General features: G+C 43.2%; 1 protein-coding gene across 1 annotated transcript in view; it reads left to right on the top strand.

The window, feature by feature from the left end:
* Window positions 1–8,809: 8,809 nt before the first annotated feature.
* Window positions 8,810–17,405, top strand: part of LOC139444901 (uncharacterized) — a 33,738-nt gene continuing 25,142 nt past the window's right edge. Inside the window, exon 1 of the mRNA XM_071225907.1 lies at window positions 8,810–8,897. The gene's annotated coding sequence lies outside the window, so the exon portion shown is untranslated. The remainder of the gene's footprint in view (window positions 8,898–17,405) is intronic.

Raw genomic sequence — 17,405 nt, 5'->3', positions numbered from 1 at the left:
TACTGACTTTGGCACAGTGCCATCACAGACACAGACGTCCCTTTGAACATTAAAAGACTGTTTGTAGTGTAAGAAACATGTGCCTCATCCTGTGTAAATGTGGTTGTTGTATCTTCATTATTTATTGTGTAATCCTATTTCATTAAACATGTATTGAAACACTGATTATTCTGTTACCCGTTTCTGTTTTTGGCCAGTGTATTAGTTACTGGCTGAAGCTTATATCTATTCCTGACTTCCGTTATCCATACAGTGTTACAGCATGATGTTACAGGCATCTAATAAAGGCAAACACAACTGGGTTTCCAAATGTATATATATCCCGTTCAGCTTTGGTTTCGGATATATATGAGAACAGCAGTATATTCACCACCCAAAATCTTTTTTATCTGAATTCATGTCACGCCTAAAATATACCTATGAACAGAATTGGCATAGCATGCTCCAAAACGGTACTAAAACATCATCATATTTATTGTTTAAAGTTACTTTTGGAACAGAGTTATACCAAAATTGTATATGCACAATTTCGATATTTTGTACATCAACTTCATATTGAAAATGGTAGATATGGTAATATACCGTAAAACGGTCGATTATGTAAATGTTGCAAATATAGACATATTGAGGATGAATATCACTTCCTATTAGTTTGCTCTGCGAACAAACAACTACGTACAAAATATATATAAGAAACTTATAGCCTTCATCCTGATAAGAATACGGTTTATCTTCTACTGGCCACAATATTTGTAATACTCTATTCAAAATTTTGCTATGTACCTGTATCATGCGATGCTTCTTTTAAAAATGATTCTGATAATGTCATAAATATTCTATCTTGTCAACTATTTTATACAAATAAGTTGTATGTATTCAACATGTCAATACATGTTGGCCTACATTTACCAAAATAAAGAGAGAAAACTCATAACTACGTTGTCAAAGCTACACTTTGTTTACAAAACACATTGCCAGAGCTACACTGTGTAATAACTAAATTGTCAGTGATACACTATTTTATAACCTTTAACGACATTGTCACAGAACTACACTGTCTCAAAACTAGATTGTCACAGAACTACACTGTCTTATAACGACATTGTCACAGAACTACACTGTCTCATAACGACATTGTCACAGAACTACACTGTCTTATGACTACATTGTCACAGAACTACACTGTCTTATACTACATTGTCACAGAACTACACTGTCTCATAACGACATTGTCACAGAACTACACTGTCTTATAACTACATTGTCACAGAACTACACTGTCTTATAACGACATTGTCACAGAACTACACTGTCTCATAACGACATTGTCACAGAACTACACTGTCTTATAACTACATTGTCACAGAACTACACTGTCTTATAACGACATTGTCACAGAACTACACTGTCTTATAACTACATTGTCACAGAACTACACTGTCTTATGACTACATTGTCACAGAACTACACTGTCTTATGACTACATTGTCACAGAACTACACTGTCTTATAACTACATTGTCACAGAACTACACTGTCTTATAACGACATTGTCACAGAACTACACTGTCTCATAACTACATTGTCACAGAACTACACTGTCTTATAACGACATTGTCACAGAACTACACTGTCTTATAACTACATTGTCACAGAACTGCACTGTCTTATAACGACATTGTCACAGAACTACACTGTCTCATAACTACATTGTCACAGAACTACACTGTCTTATAACTACTTTGTCACAGAACCACACTGTCTTATAACTAGATTGTCACAGAACTACACTGTCTTATAACTACATTGTCACAGAACACACACACACACACCTACCTCACCTACTCTATCTTGCCTACACTGTCATATATACGCAATCTCGTATACACGTGCACGCTAACCTTAAGTGCGTGGAACAAACAACAATCGTGACATAAAAAAGCATAAGTTCACGGTGTATAGTTCACAATAAACCCCGTCCTTCCATCACACCGATCAAGTACTATCAGGTCGCACTGCGGCCTTTGTATGGGTATTGATAAACACTTCGATCATCTTGCGGACTTATTAACTTGTCAATAATGCTATTTGGAGTCACCATGGAGGCCCATGTATCTCAGACAATCGTACGTACCGCTGGAGTTGCCGCCAAGCAATAAACACGTGGAAAGGCTGCAGCTGGTCACCGGACTACCCTGTGTAGTTTCAGTGTCAAGCTTTTCATGTTTATCACTTCGTTCAGACCTATATCATTCTAATCTGCCTCTCTACCCTATAAAGCTGTACTCTATGTCTCTACTCTCTGCTTCACTGCCCTGTATGACTCTGCACTCTGCCACTCTATCCTATATGACTCTTCTCTCTGCCTCACTGCCCTTTATGGCTCTACTCTCTGTCAATCTACCCTATGACTCTACTCTCTACGTCTCTACCCCATCTGACTAAACCCTGCCTCTCTACCCTATGTGACCCTACTCTCCGCCCCTCTACCCTATATGACTCTTCTCTCTGTCTCACTGCCCTGTATAACTCTACAGTCTGCTTTTTTTACCTATGTGGCTCTACTCTCTGCCTCTCTGCCCTGTATGACTCTACACTCTGCCTCTCTGCCCTGTATGACTCTACACTCTGCCTCTCTGCCCTGTATGACTCTACACTCTGCCTCTCTGTCCTGTATGACTCTACACTCGGCCTCGCTGCCCTGTATGACTCTACACTTTTTTACCTATGTGGCTCTACTCTCTCGCTCACTGCCTTGTAAGACTTTACTCATTACGTCTCTACCCAATATGACTATACTCTGCCACTCTACCCTATGTGACCCTACTCTCCGCCCCACTACCCTATATGACTCTTCTCTCTGTCTCACTGCCCTGTATGACTCTACGCTCTGCCTCTCTGTCCTGTATGACTCTACACTCTGCCTCGCTGCCCTGTATGACTCTACACTCTGCTTTTTTACCTATGTGGCTCTACTCTCTCGCTCACTGCCTTGTATGACTTTACTCATTACGTCTCTACCCTATATGACTCTTCTCTCTGTCTCACTGCCCTATATGACTCTTCTCTCTGTCTCACTGCCCTGTATAACTCTACAGTCTGCTTTTTTTTACCTATATGACTCTACTCTCTGCCACTCTATCCTACATGACTATACCTTCTGTTTTTTTGCCTATGTGGCTCTACTCTCTGGCTCACTGCCGTGTACGACTCTACCTTCTGCCTCTCTGACCTATATGGCTATGCTGTCTGTCCTATATAGACGATCATCCGTCCACCGTTCGTTGACTTATGTCAAACAAACTGTCCCACTGGGAAAACAATTTGTATGAAAGGTACTATGCACGCTTTATAAAGAGCAAGTATTGATTTCCGAATCGATATTTAACATCCTCTTCTTCGTAACATATTTATTTGAATACTACAATGAATAGCATTATATGAACTCGGGGTTTAACAGTACAACAATACACATCAATATCGCCCAGGGTGATGTGCCATACAAGAACCATTTGCGTTTACAGCGTCTCTTGGTATATGTGATGACCGCTTTATATTTCACGTGGAAAATAATGCACGTTTCGCATGGAAAATAATGCACGTTCAGGGCAAATACACTGAACCAATGACAAGGGATTAAAAATATAAATTTAATAATGTTTTATTCATTTAGAACTGGTTTGTCTTTTGTAAGTCATGGATGTAAACAGGGCGGAATTCATTCTATTACTACATGTATTAATCGTCGTAAGAAGAAAATGGGTACACGTGGCGCTTTATTTAAACGTGACTTTCATGGGGATATCCACCGATATAGATAAATAGATAGACACATACATACATACATACATACATACATACATACATACATACATACATACATACATACATACATACATACATACATACATACATACATACATACATACATACATACATACATTATACCTATTATACCTATAATACCTATTATACCTAAAAGGCTACTTTAATCCTTAATACAAGACGACACTACCTTAAAGCATGGTGATGAATTTCCACGTTCTTTAAGAGTATTACATATATCATGAGCATGTGTTTATAATTCACTATAAAAAAGTGACGACACTAGTTGTGCACGAAAAGAAAAGGTAAGCTTTTTCTGACCCACCGGTGGCACCCGTCACTAACGCATGCAAAAGTTAGTCAAATGGTTACCTGAAGAAACAATTTGAACATATAGTACAAGTCAAATTTGGGAATTGCATCGGACATACTAGTAATTATTTTCACCGATGCGTCAAATTTGGAAATACCCAACGCCAGGGGCTGGAGCTGGGTGGATGGATGGATGGACGGACGGACAGAAACATGAAATATTTCCTGAAGAAAGGAACGTGGGATTACACTGGAGATGAGTAAAGGGAGACAACTATCCCAACCTTGTCATGTCGGAACGTTACGAGTTTTGCATTGTTTCAATGAGGTTTCTATTCTTTGTTTAGGCTGATACAAACACGTGTGATGTTTTGGACCCAGTGTGATTTGTATTGTTAAGTGGTGTACATACACTTTTATTACAACCGACATCGTCGTTGTGTTGTCCGATAGCCATGTAGACCAAAGGCAAACACATGTGGAATTAATTCTCTGAGAATGATTGAGGTAATGTTATTTTTCAAGTAAATAAAAATGATTTGATAATTTATTAAATTTTGTGAAAATGTGTCTGAGATGTTTGGAAATTCGGAAATGTTGGCTATTTTTTAATGCCGAAGTTTTCTGTGAACGAGAATATGATTTAATATTAATACAATCGAACACTATGTAAATCAGGTCTGAGACCAAAAAGGTGGTCAATAATGCAACCATCAATCAACAATAGGTCGGCGGCTAAAACTTAAAGTAGCCTTTTTAGAGGAACAACCTATGATGTATTCTCTTAACAAGGTGTGACCAGGAAGTAGGCCATGCATGCCATAGACGCCACTGACATGGAGATCAGGAGGTAGGCAGGAGGTAGGCCGTACATGAGATTACACATCCATACCAGAGATTACACGTGACGTGACATGGGGATAAGGAGGTAGGCCGTGCATGCTATAGAAGCGACTGACATAGAGATCAGGAGGTGGGCCGTGCATGCCATAGAAGTCACTGACATGGAGATCAGACGGTAGGTCGTGTCTGTCATGGATGTGTAATCTCTGAACAAGGTATAGATATGTAATCTCTGAACAGGGTATGGATGTGTAATCTCCAAACAAGGTATGGATGTGTAATCTCTGAACAAGGTATGGATGTGTAATCTCTGAACAAGGTATGGATGTGTAATCTCTGAACAAGGTATGGATGTGTAATCTCTGAACAAGGTATGGACGTGTAATCTCTGAACAAGGTATGGACGTGTAATCTCTGAACAAGGTATGGACGTGTAATCTCTGAACAAGGTATGGATGTGTAATCTCTGAACAAGGTATGGATGTGTAATTGCTGAACAAGGTATAGATGTGTAATCTCTGAACTAGGTATGGATGGTAATCTCTGAACAAGGTATGGATGTGTAATCTCTGAACAAGGTATAGATGTGTAATCTCTGAACAAGGTATGGATGTGTAATCTCTGAACAAGGTATGGATGTGTAATCTCTGAACAAGGTATGGATGTGTAATCGCTGAACAAGGTATGAATGTGTAATCTCTGAACAAGGTATAGATGTGTAATCTCTGAACAAGGTATGGATGTGTAATCTCTGAACAAGGTATGAATGTGTAATCTCTGAACAAGGTGTGGATGTGTAATCGCTGAACAAGGTATGAATGTGTAATCTCTGAACAAGGTATAGATGTGTAATCTCTGAACAAAGTATGGATGTGTAATCTCTGAACAAGGTATGGATGTGTAATCTCTGAACAAGGTATGCACGTGTAATCTCTGAACAAGGTATGGACGTGTAATCTCTGAACAAGGTATGGATGTGTAATCTCTGAACAAGGTATGGATGTGTAATCTCTGAACAAGGTATGGATGTGTTATTTCTGAACAAGGTATGGATGTGTAATCTCTGAACAAGGTATGGATGTGTAATCTCTGAACAAGGTATGGATGTGTAATCTCTGAACAAGGTATGGATGTGTAATCTCTGAACAAGGTATGCACGTGTAATCTCTGAACAAGGTATGGACGTGTAATCTCTGAACAAGGTATGGACGTGTAATCTCTGAACAAGGTATGGATGTGTAATCTCTGAACAAGGTATGGATGTGTAATCTCTGAACAAGGTATGGATGTGTAATCTCTGAACAAGGTATAGATGTGTAATCTCTGAACAAGGTATGGATGTGTAATCTCTGAACAAGGTATGGATGTGTAATCTCTGAACAAGGTATGGATGTGTAATCTCTGAACAAGGTATGGATGTGTAATCTCTGAACAAGGTATGGATGTGTAATCTCTGAACAAGGTATGAATGTGTAATCTCTGAACAAGGTATGGATGTGTAATCGCTGAACAAGGTATGGATGTGTAATCCCTGAACAAGGTATGGATGTGTAATCTCTGAACAAGGTATGGATGTGTACTCCATGAAAATTGCGTGTGCATGTAGTCCCTGAACAAGGTGTCTACTTCAATTTCAGAACAAGTGTGATTTTTTTCAAATCGCCACGTGACAATGCCATTTGGGCAATAATTGGCCCTTCTGGGGAGCACTACCTTGTGGCCTGGGATCGATGTGTCATAGTTCAGTTGTGATGATAAGTTTGTTTGTGTAGATTCAAAACGAGGAAAAGACAAGGGCGTCGTCAGTGGAGGAAATTATTTACTTCCGGGATTAATTAGATTAAACTATTGCCTTAATACCAAAACACGACCGACAGTTACACAAACCAACACAAACACAAATCAAAGAAAGAAAACTATCTGGCCAAAGATAAACATTATATAAAACGCCCCCGAACATGTTGAAATAGAAAGGAAACAAAAGCCATTACGCTGTGGGGTGAGTGTATATTGTTTCAAACTGTAATTAACATGGTCATATCGTCATGTTTTAGTCAGTGGTTGACAGCATGAGCAACGATCCAAATAATAATAATGATAATAATAATAATAATAGTGTGCACTTATAATGCGCTAGCCTCCACGTAGAGTTCATGCTCAAAGCGCTTCATTCAAATGTCACTCTGGAAAGCTTTTTTTGGAACAATGTGTCTTCACTACAATCACGCGGTATTCACGCGGTATTCACGCGGTATTACTCTGCGCCGGTTTGGTTTGGTTTGTTTGTTATTCAGCGCTGCACTCAGTCACAAACCAGCAATAGGACGACGGTCTGCAATTAATTTAGTCTGGACCAGATAATCCAGTGATTGACATCATGAGCATCGATCTCCGCAGTTGGGATACGATGACATGCATGGACCAAGTCAGCGAGAATGACCACCCGATCCCGTTAGTCGCCTCTTATGACAAGCAAGGGTTGCTGAAGACTTGTTCTAACCCACAGCCAGACGAGCCGTATGTCGCGGGTATGAGCAAAACAGGAAACAGGTCCAACCTTGCAGCAGCGATATACCACAGTTAAACCACCTAATCATACAGACATACAATCAGTATCACCATGTCCCTTCTTCTACCAGAGATACGCTAACACAATTCACCACCTAATCATACAACTCATTCAGTCAGTGCAATGAGGACGCTCGTACTGCGTCAACTCCAGCACCTGTTTGTGATCAGCTTCGAGAAGAATTAGAAAATTTATGTGATAGCGTGACAACAACGTAATACTTAAAACATTCATTGTCGGTTTGCTGAAGACTCAAAACAACTCGTCTGTGACCTTGAGCATTTACTCGTTAAAAGATCAACTACCGCCTTTTACAAGACGGATAGCAATTTGGTTGAACCCGCGAGTATGGTGCTGACAAACCTGGAAATTAAACATACCGAGGACGAACTGGGATTTGAACCCACGATCATAGATTTCAGGTACGCCTAATTAAGGGATGCAACTCCTCACAGTAAATTTTCGGTGACCTGCTGGGCCACCTGTGCCCCAACCTCTCTGTACTGTCTTCGGCGTTAAACAATCAATATTGACTCACCTACTCTAGCTACAAGGTGGGGTCGCGAAAAACCACATTGCCAATATTATGATGAGGCTTCACACACTGTACCAATCTCGGGAATCGAACCCGGGTCTTCAGCGTGACGAGCGAACGCTTTAAGCACGACGCTACCCGACCGCCCCTATATATATATGATAATAACAACAATAACAACATCAATAATAATATGTCATATTTAATAACTTAGAACCTAAAATCCAACTATTAGCTGTTCAGTGGCGCTTGAATTACAGAAATTGAGTACCATGTTATTTTAAGACGCATGCACCTGAGGGGCCTTTTAGGTTAGGCGACCCAAAATCTTTACCAAGGATAGAGTAACACCAAATCATCAGCATATGTAATCGTGTATGTTTTAGTGAACTACCCAAGGAGAGTTACGGACAGAGGAAGGTCGCCGAATAACGCATGGTCATATGACAAATTCAGTGATCGATGTTAAGTTCATGATCTAGAAAGGGAACTTCAATTCCTAGGTAAACAAAGTTAACATAATTCACGACATATGCAAGCAATGTAGTTCAGATGTAATCAATAACCTTGTTTGTTTTCATAGAATCGACTAAAATGTAACCAGAAAAGTAGACAAAATCAATTTTCGGCGCACGCCTCAACCCGGAAGCTGAACCGTGGAATTCCCGAGCACGGGTATGCTCAGCTATAAATAAATACTCAAGGGTCAAAGTTCAGCTGTGAATCTACACGCGAAGTCAGGTGGCACTGCATCAGTTGGGCAGAGAGTAGATCGGAGCAGCCGAGTATTTAGGATAAATTCATCCGATTTTAGGTAAGACGAATTTTGTTAATATATAAACATGTTCCCACGTTCACATGCATGTCATACAAACGTATCGTCTTCATATCAACAATATCCTTAGAGACGCTTGTCTGTTTAATGGCGTTGTTTGATGGTGTGAGTGTGTTGTAATACCCAAGGCTGTGAGTATACCGTTCTATATATATCAGCAATAGTATGGCCAGTTGTCCATGTGTAACTCTAGAAAACTTTCAAAACATTCTGGGTCACTGCTGCAGATAACGAACTCGGTGTCTGTGCCTGTCACACGTGACGGCGTTTGTACCTAACATATATACACTACACCTTGGCGGGCCTGTGTGTCATACTGCTCAAGGAGACACTCAAAACCTAAAAAGGTATTATATATAAGAGCAGTTAACTCACTTGCACAGACATTATCCAAGCCATAATCCTATATATTTCCAGCTAGTACATTCACTGTTACACAGTGACCACTGTTTTAAAAACAGATATTTAATTTTTGAATAATATGTATCTCCCTTATAGAACCCGCGTATCATATTCAATCACCTGTTTAATACTCCCCTCCATTAAACCCATTTACTTTGACCTCGTTGACCACGTTGACCACTTAACCCCTTAACCCCTAAAGGAAGGACGCGATTGTTTAGCATGTGCAGGCACGACTTCAACAGGAAGTTACATTATCTTCGTTTTTCGTTATCGTTGTAAAGCTAGCGTCTACCGTCTTTTACATTCGCTGACAAAGCGTGACGGATGTGTGTCTCATACAGCGACCTGGCTAGTATATTTGTGTGGGCTCTCTGAAAGAATCATATAGTATAATAATCGGGCTTTGTCCATGGAAGCTTGTTCGAGTTGATGTTCACATGTAGCTGACCTGTGCGTCCAGTTCGCATAGGCTTGTCTAACGGTCGCTTTTGTTGTCTTTCGTTAACTATTACACACCTTTTAAGTATTTCATGTTAGGTTTTAGGATACTTTGAAAAATATTTTTTGTCATATCACCGCGTGTCAGCTAATATGTGATGAAAGCTTAATGAAGTAACGAGGTGACCTCAAATGGGGTTTAACGTCGCGTTCAAGATCAATGCATGTCCCTGCACGTGCCTGCGTGCGTGTGTGCGAGTGCGTGTGTGTGGCTGCTTGTACTAGTCCGGACTAATGCCGGTTTTATAGTGCTAGCCTATGCCGCAGTTTAACATGTATACCCAACTCAGACACAGTATACTGACCCCGGGCCGTTCAGTCTTTGTTTTTCCCCTTAATGCCAAGCGCCAGTCAGGGTAACATCAAGTATCATCTTTTAACGCTTTTGAGTATGGCGCGGTCGGGGATCGATCCACCGACCTTCCGCTCTCCCTACAGACGCGGCGGTACTCGGTTTGTGGAGATGAAATATGTGTACATGATTTCAGATATATTTAGATATATATGTATATAATTGGCCGCGTTGTTTACATCCCTTGTTGATCGCCACCGTGATCTAGTTGGTATATCGTTTGCGCGGATACGGAATGTCAGTGGTTCGGGCCTTCGGGTTTTCCGCTCACACCAAGTCATATAACTGATATAATATTCAAAGCTGCATTAAACCAAAGTAATTCTTTTTCACTTGGTTACACCACTGTTAACGTCGGCCTATATTAAAGAGGCATCCATGTACAAGATGGTTATAGTGGTTTTTACACTCATTTTGTAAATGGTGATAGTCCCGTAAACACATTCGACATCAGACAATACGCTCCTGCAGTTAAGGGCAGATTAACTACCTGGGATTGCGTGTTGACTATTATCGAGGGATCTGAATTTTACCGTCTATTCAGAGTGTTCGGTGATTTACGAGATGTACTATAAGCGTTGGGTCATGTCACGCATAACACTTGACTTTCTGAAAAATAAGTTTACCATTTAAGCGGATTGTATAAGTTAAGCTTTTATAAAAATGGCGCTTCTTATCATGGTGAATTATCCTGCAAATGATATTGGATTTTAGCACCAATACAAAGCATGTTATGCTACGTTATTCACGCAGGTTACACTAACTTGGTCCGGGATGGAATCATGTCGCCGTTGCGCATGTCATAACACTTGTACAAGTTCATTTGAGTAAGTGAGTGAGTTTGGTATAGCCCAGCTTTCAACAGTATCTCAGTCATGTCATGGTGAGTCACCTTGAGTGAGTGAGTATGGCTTAACGCCGTTTTTAGCAATATTCAAGCAATATCACGGCGGGGGACACCAATAATGGGTTTCACACATTGTACCCATGTCGGGAGTCGAACCCGGGTCTTCGGCGTGACGAACGAACGCTTTAACCACTAGGCTACCCGACCGCCCCTGGGTCAACTTGATGTCATACGTTTATCTGTTTTAAGAAACCCACCAGCACGGGTTGACTTAACCAAGAGACTTAATCAACGTGAACCGGTATTCGAACCCACAATCATAGGTTCCTGGCTCTCCTAAGGGACGCAACTCTGCACAACGGATTCTGGACGTAATGGTTATCGGGTTGTTTACAAGCATGTGATGACTTAGTCGTTTGCCTGCCATCACGCCCCGATGGCGCTGGACATTGCTCATGATGTCACCCACTGGTTTGTCTGACCCAGACTCGATCGACGACAGGCCGTCTTAACAAAGCTTGAATAGTGTAGTAGAAAGATAGCGGTGTGTCTCTGTACATCACTCATGCACTCAATCTCCAGCACATAAAGGATATCAAATCGTCCAACTGAAAAAAAACATTCAAATTGCTTAGATGATTATTTCTGAATTTCCTCGTTGCGCACACACCGTCAAGCGTTGAATACTTTTCGGTAGTTACAGCGGATGCATAAAAACGTGAACGGGAAACGGTGTTGTCAGGGCGACATGTACAATAAACTGTGACTGTGTTGCAGGGAGAGAGACAGCCGTTATTTGAACAGTTGCGAGCTGATTCTGGACATGGCCAGGTCACACTTGTGCAGTAACTTGGTTATCAAAGGAGGGCTTGATTTGACAGCGCAATACATAAATCAACAATCGTGTCATCGGTTTAGTGTTTTGATGTGTGTAGGTGAAGGACAGAATATTTTTGAAAAATAAAAAAATACCCCCCCTCTCCCCTCCTCTCTCTCTCTCTCTCTCTCTCTCTCTCTCTCTCTCTCTCTCTCTCTCTCTCTCTCTCTCTCTCTCTCTCTCTCTCTCTCACGAATGAGGATGTCGTGAAATGCCTTGCGATAAACTAAAGATGTTGAAAGAGGAAGTATAATTGCTTGTGTTGGTTATCACAGTACTGTCTTATCGTTAGCGGTGTCCATATCATCCTAGTACTGCCTTACAGTATGAGCCAAAGAAGTGTGGTATTTATCGGGACTGGTAAAGCAGTCGCAGTTTAGTAGATAGTGACAGGCATGCTATGCAGTCACTTATAAATTTCTGGGTGTCAGGATGCAAGCATTTGTATCTAATCTATGTGGAATGAATGCTGTTCTTATTTGTTTCTGCGGTGATGTGGTATCTTTAATTGAATAATACAATACTTGTAGCTATTTTGATGCTGGAGTGAGTGGCTGATTTGGGTTTAAAGCCTTTTTGAACATGCGAAACTTTCAAGTATATACTTACCACTTACATACATATATACATGCCAATATGCCATCAAACTCCAACACGCCACCACACGCCTTCCCAACTACACCCATGCAACCACACCCACGCCACCACACGCCTTCCCAACTACACCCACGCAACCACACCCACGCCACCACACGCCTTCCCAACTGCACCCACGCCACCACACACACGCAACCACACGCCTTCCCAACTAAACCCACGCCACCACACGCCTTCCCAACTACACCCACGCCACCACACCCACGCCACCACACGCCTTCCCAACTACACCCACGCCACCACACACACTCCACCACACACACGCCACCACACGCCTTCCCAACTACACCCACGCCACCACCCCCACGCCACCACACACGCCTTCCCAACCATACACCACCCCAACCATACACCATCCCAACCATACACCATCCCAACCATACACCATCCCAACAACACACCATCCTAACAACCCCCACGCCACGACACACCATTCCAACCACAACCACGCCACCACACACCACGCCACCACACACCATCCCAACCACCCCCACACCACCACACACCACACACCATACACCATCCCAACCACCCCCACACCACCACACACCACGCCACCACACACCATCCCAACCACCCCCACACCACCACACACCACGCCACCATACACCATCCCAACCACCCCCACACCACCACACACCACACACCATACACCATCCCAACCACCCCCACACCACCACACACCACGCCACCACACACCACCCCAACCACCCCCACACCACCACACACCACGCCACCACACACCATCCCAACCACCCCCACACCACCACACACCACGCCACCATACACCATCCCAACCACCCCCACACCACCACACACCACGCCACCACACACCATCCCAACCACCCCCACACCACCACACACCACGCCACCACACACCATCCCAACCACCCCCACACCATCACACACCATCCCAACCACCCCCACACCACCACACACCACACACCATACACCATCCCAACTACACACCATCCCAACCACACACCATCACAACCACCCCCACACCACCACACACCATCCCAACCACCCCCACGCCACCATACACCATCCCAACCACCCCCACACCACCACACACCACACACCATACACCATCCCAACTACACACCATCCCAACCACACACCATCACAACCACCCCCACACCACCACACACCATCCCAACCACCCCCACGCCACCATACACCATCCCAACCACCCCCACGCCACCACACACCATCCCAACCACCCCCACACCACCACACACCATCCCAACCACCCCCACGCCACCATACACCATCCCAACCACACACCATCCCAACTACACACCATCACAACCAAACGCTATCCCAACCATACACTATCCCAACCACACATAATCCCAACCACACACCATCCCAACCACATACTATTCCAACCACACCCACGCCACCACACACCATTCCAACCACACAACCACACCACCACACATGTGTACACCATCCCGACCACACAACCACACCACCACACACCATTCCAGCCACACACACACACACCACACACACACACGCCACCACACACACACCACTATACACCATCCCAACAACACACCATCCCAACCACACACGCCACCACACACACTCCACATTACATCATCCCAACCACACACCATCCCAACCACCCCCACGCCACCACACACACACACCACCATACACCATCTGGGAATAAATAAAGGGACACTGCAATGAAATGGTGTTCCCTTATTTGTTTCCCTCAGTATATATCTATATCAGACATCTATGACATATCCTCGTCGCTAGGCCAAGACATCCTGGTATACCTGCTATCTAGAACACTCCTTTAAAGGCGTCATGACCTGTGTTGGTAGCTCAAATATGTGAAGGTCAGTGAAGCTATATTAAACTAAATTATGTCCGACCTCCCAACTCATCCTATCCGACCTCCCAACTCATCCTATCCGACATCCCAACTCATCCTATCCGACCTCCCAACTCATCCTATCCGACCTCCCAACTCATCCTATCCGACCTCCCAACTCATCCTATCCGACCTCCCAACTCATCCTATCCGACCTCCCAACTCATTCTATCCGACCTCCCAACTCATCCTATCCGACCTCCCAACTCATCCTATCCGACCTCCCAACTCATCCTATCCGACCTCCCAACTCATTCTATCCGACCTCCCAACTCATTCTATCCGCCGTCCAAACACATCATATCCGTCGACCAAACACATCATATCCGCCCCATGATTAATATGATTATGACATGTCCCTGAACCATATTATTTTCCTCCCAGCCCAGCCCTTACTGTAATGATGGTGCCTTCAGAGAAGCACGTATAGATTTTCCACACCTCCCATCTCTCTGGGCTCCTTTTCAATTTACATGTAGTTGTTTGTTTCTTAGCGTTAATTTCATGTATGACCTCCAGACATATCCAGGGCCCACTTGAACAAAGCGATCTTAGCGCTTAGATGATCGTAACTCCCATACTTCAGCATAGGCTTACAATAGTCTTAGCGCTAAGATCGCTTTGTGCAAGTGGGCCCAGGAGGCACGGTTGGCCCAGTCGTCCGTTAGGCCCTCCTGAAACGCGGGTTGTGGGTTCGAATCCCGGTTCGCCATAATATCCTTTCTAGGTTTGTCAGCACCAATGGTTATCATCTAACTCCTACATCACTTCGGGATTGCATCCCACATCAAATTAAGCCGTTTTATAACTGCAATAACAGCTCACCTTAGAGTAACAAACTTTTAGCCAACCTCAAAACTAACCAGGTCACGTCATTTAACCCTAAACAGACGACAGTGCGTGTATACCTGGACGCTAGGCGACCTCCATTCACTCTGCACACGTCTTATCACAGTCAACCACAATGGGGTTACACTCCCGTGAAGGTACAGCACAGTGGAGTGTGACGTGTATCGTCCGAGACAGACAGGACAGTGTTATATTGGATCACTGAAGCACGTATAATGAAGGTCGTTACACGAAAGAGGTCACCTTTCTGGTAGGGTTTTTAAGGGTGCTGTAGGGCGCCGTGCGATATGCTAAATCATCGTCAAGGATTGTCATAGGCGTATCGTTAATGTATACTACTGTCGAGATGGCAACTGTTAGCATTGAGACGCCTACGAGGATACAGTTCTTCTCGGTTATTGACGTGTAATAGGGTGTGGAGTCTTACAACAGATGACATCCTTACCTTTTCAGCTCGCTTACAAGCTTAAGCGTTTTGGTCATGTGGACAAGGTGTCCGAATTCGGATAAAAAGATCCGTGGTTCGAATCCCATCACAGGATTCGGAACTTTTAGGGCAGCTACAAATTTGCACGTCTGGATATATCGAAGTCGGATATTGCGAACTATCAGCTATATCGAACCCATTTGTTATCAAAAGGGATGGAAATCAACGTTTTTGTTGGTGTAAATCATGGTTTTCTGATATAGCGAAATGAATTCGAGGATTCCGTGGAGTACGTTATAGCCTGGCGTAGAAGAGTTTAATATTCTATGTCCAGGTCACATATTGTTCCTAAGAGCTGACAGTAAAAGGGATAAGATTTGTTTGTTGTTTTACAATCAACAATATCCAAGCTATATGACGGCGGTCTGTAAATAATCGAGTCTGGACCAGACAATCCAGTAACTGATATCATTAGCATCGATCTACGCAAATAGGATACCATGACATGCATCACAACCGAGTCAGCGAGCGTGACCACCTGATCCCGTTAGTCGCCTCTTACGAGTGAGTGAGTTGGGTTTAACGCCGCTTTTAACAGTATTACAGTTATATCACGGCGTGTCAGCTTAATGTGGAAGGAAAGCCCGAAGCGATGCAGGTCTCGGACGCTTACGACTTCGGTGAAACCAATAGTATTTGAACAAGTCTTTGACCCAGCTGATTTTCAAAGGATTGGTACAGATGGGCGACAGGGCAACACGCTCACGGGTTTTCTAATATTTCAATTATATCTTGATCTTTTCAACTCACTTTAGCCATACTTATATATTTGATCATGCAATTGTAAGAAGGTGAGTGAGTGAGTGAGTGAGTTGGGTTTAACGCCGCTTTTAACAGTATTCCAGTTACATCGCGGCGTGTCAGCTTAATGTGGGAGGAAAGCTCGAAGTGATGCAGGTCTCAGACGTTTACCACTTCGGTGAAACCCACGAGCACGGGTATGGTGCTGACAAACCTAGAAACATAATCGGGGCGAATCGGGATTCGAATCCACAATCATAGGTTTCTCGCGCGTCCGAAGGGAACGCAACTCTGCACAGCGAATCGCGGCGTCTCAGACGACTGGGCAACCCGTGCCCCCGGCCTCTTACGACAAGCATGGGTTGCTGAAGACCTATTGTAAGCGAGGTTAATATACACCAGAAAACTGTTGTTCGGATACCTTATTGTATGTAACCAGTGTTGACCCCCGCCTAACTGGTCCGTTGTTGATGCTATCAACCACAAATTTGTATGGTCAGAACTCGTTGATTTAGGGCTGCCATGATATCACTGTAATGCTCCTCACAGGAGATTTATTTGTTTTATGTGTGACTGAATATTCGTTCCTTATTGACAAAACATGCTAGTTAACACAAAACAAATTATTGAAACGTGACTAGGCTGGACTTGTGGAGTTATAATTTGGCTGGACTAACGAGTCTATGCATAGTCCAATCAAAACCGCGTACCGAAATCGACATCCGGTTCGTAAACGGCCATGCAGATTGCAGGATTTGCAAATAATGCCGTCAAATTAGCGTGAACATACATTTATTCCAAATCTTTTCATGTTTTTGATCAAGGAGCTAACGTTATTTGGTGCACATCGCGAAGGAAGACCCGTTTTATTATAATTAAGATC

The sequence above is a fragment of the Haliotis cracherodii genome, unplaced genomic scaffold (genome assembly GCF_022045235.1).
Source record: "Haliotis cracherodii isolate W230 unplaced genomic scaffold, xgHalCrac1.p SCAF_6, whole genome shotgun sequence".
Lineage (NCBI taxonomy): Eukaryota > Metazoa > Mollusca > Gastropoda > Lepetellida > Haliotidae > Haliotis > Haliotis cracherodii.
The sequence above is the reverse complement of the archived record's forward strand: the minus strand, read 5'-3'. Positions and strand labels throughout refer to the sequence as shown.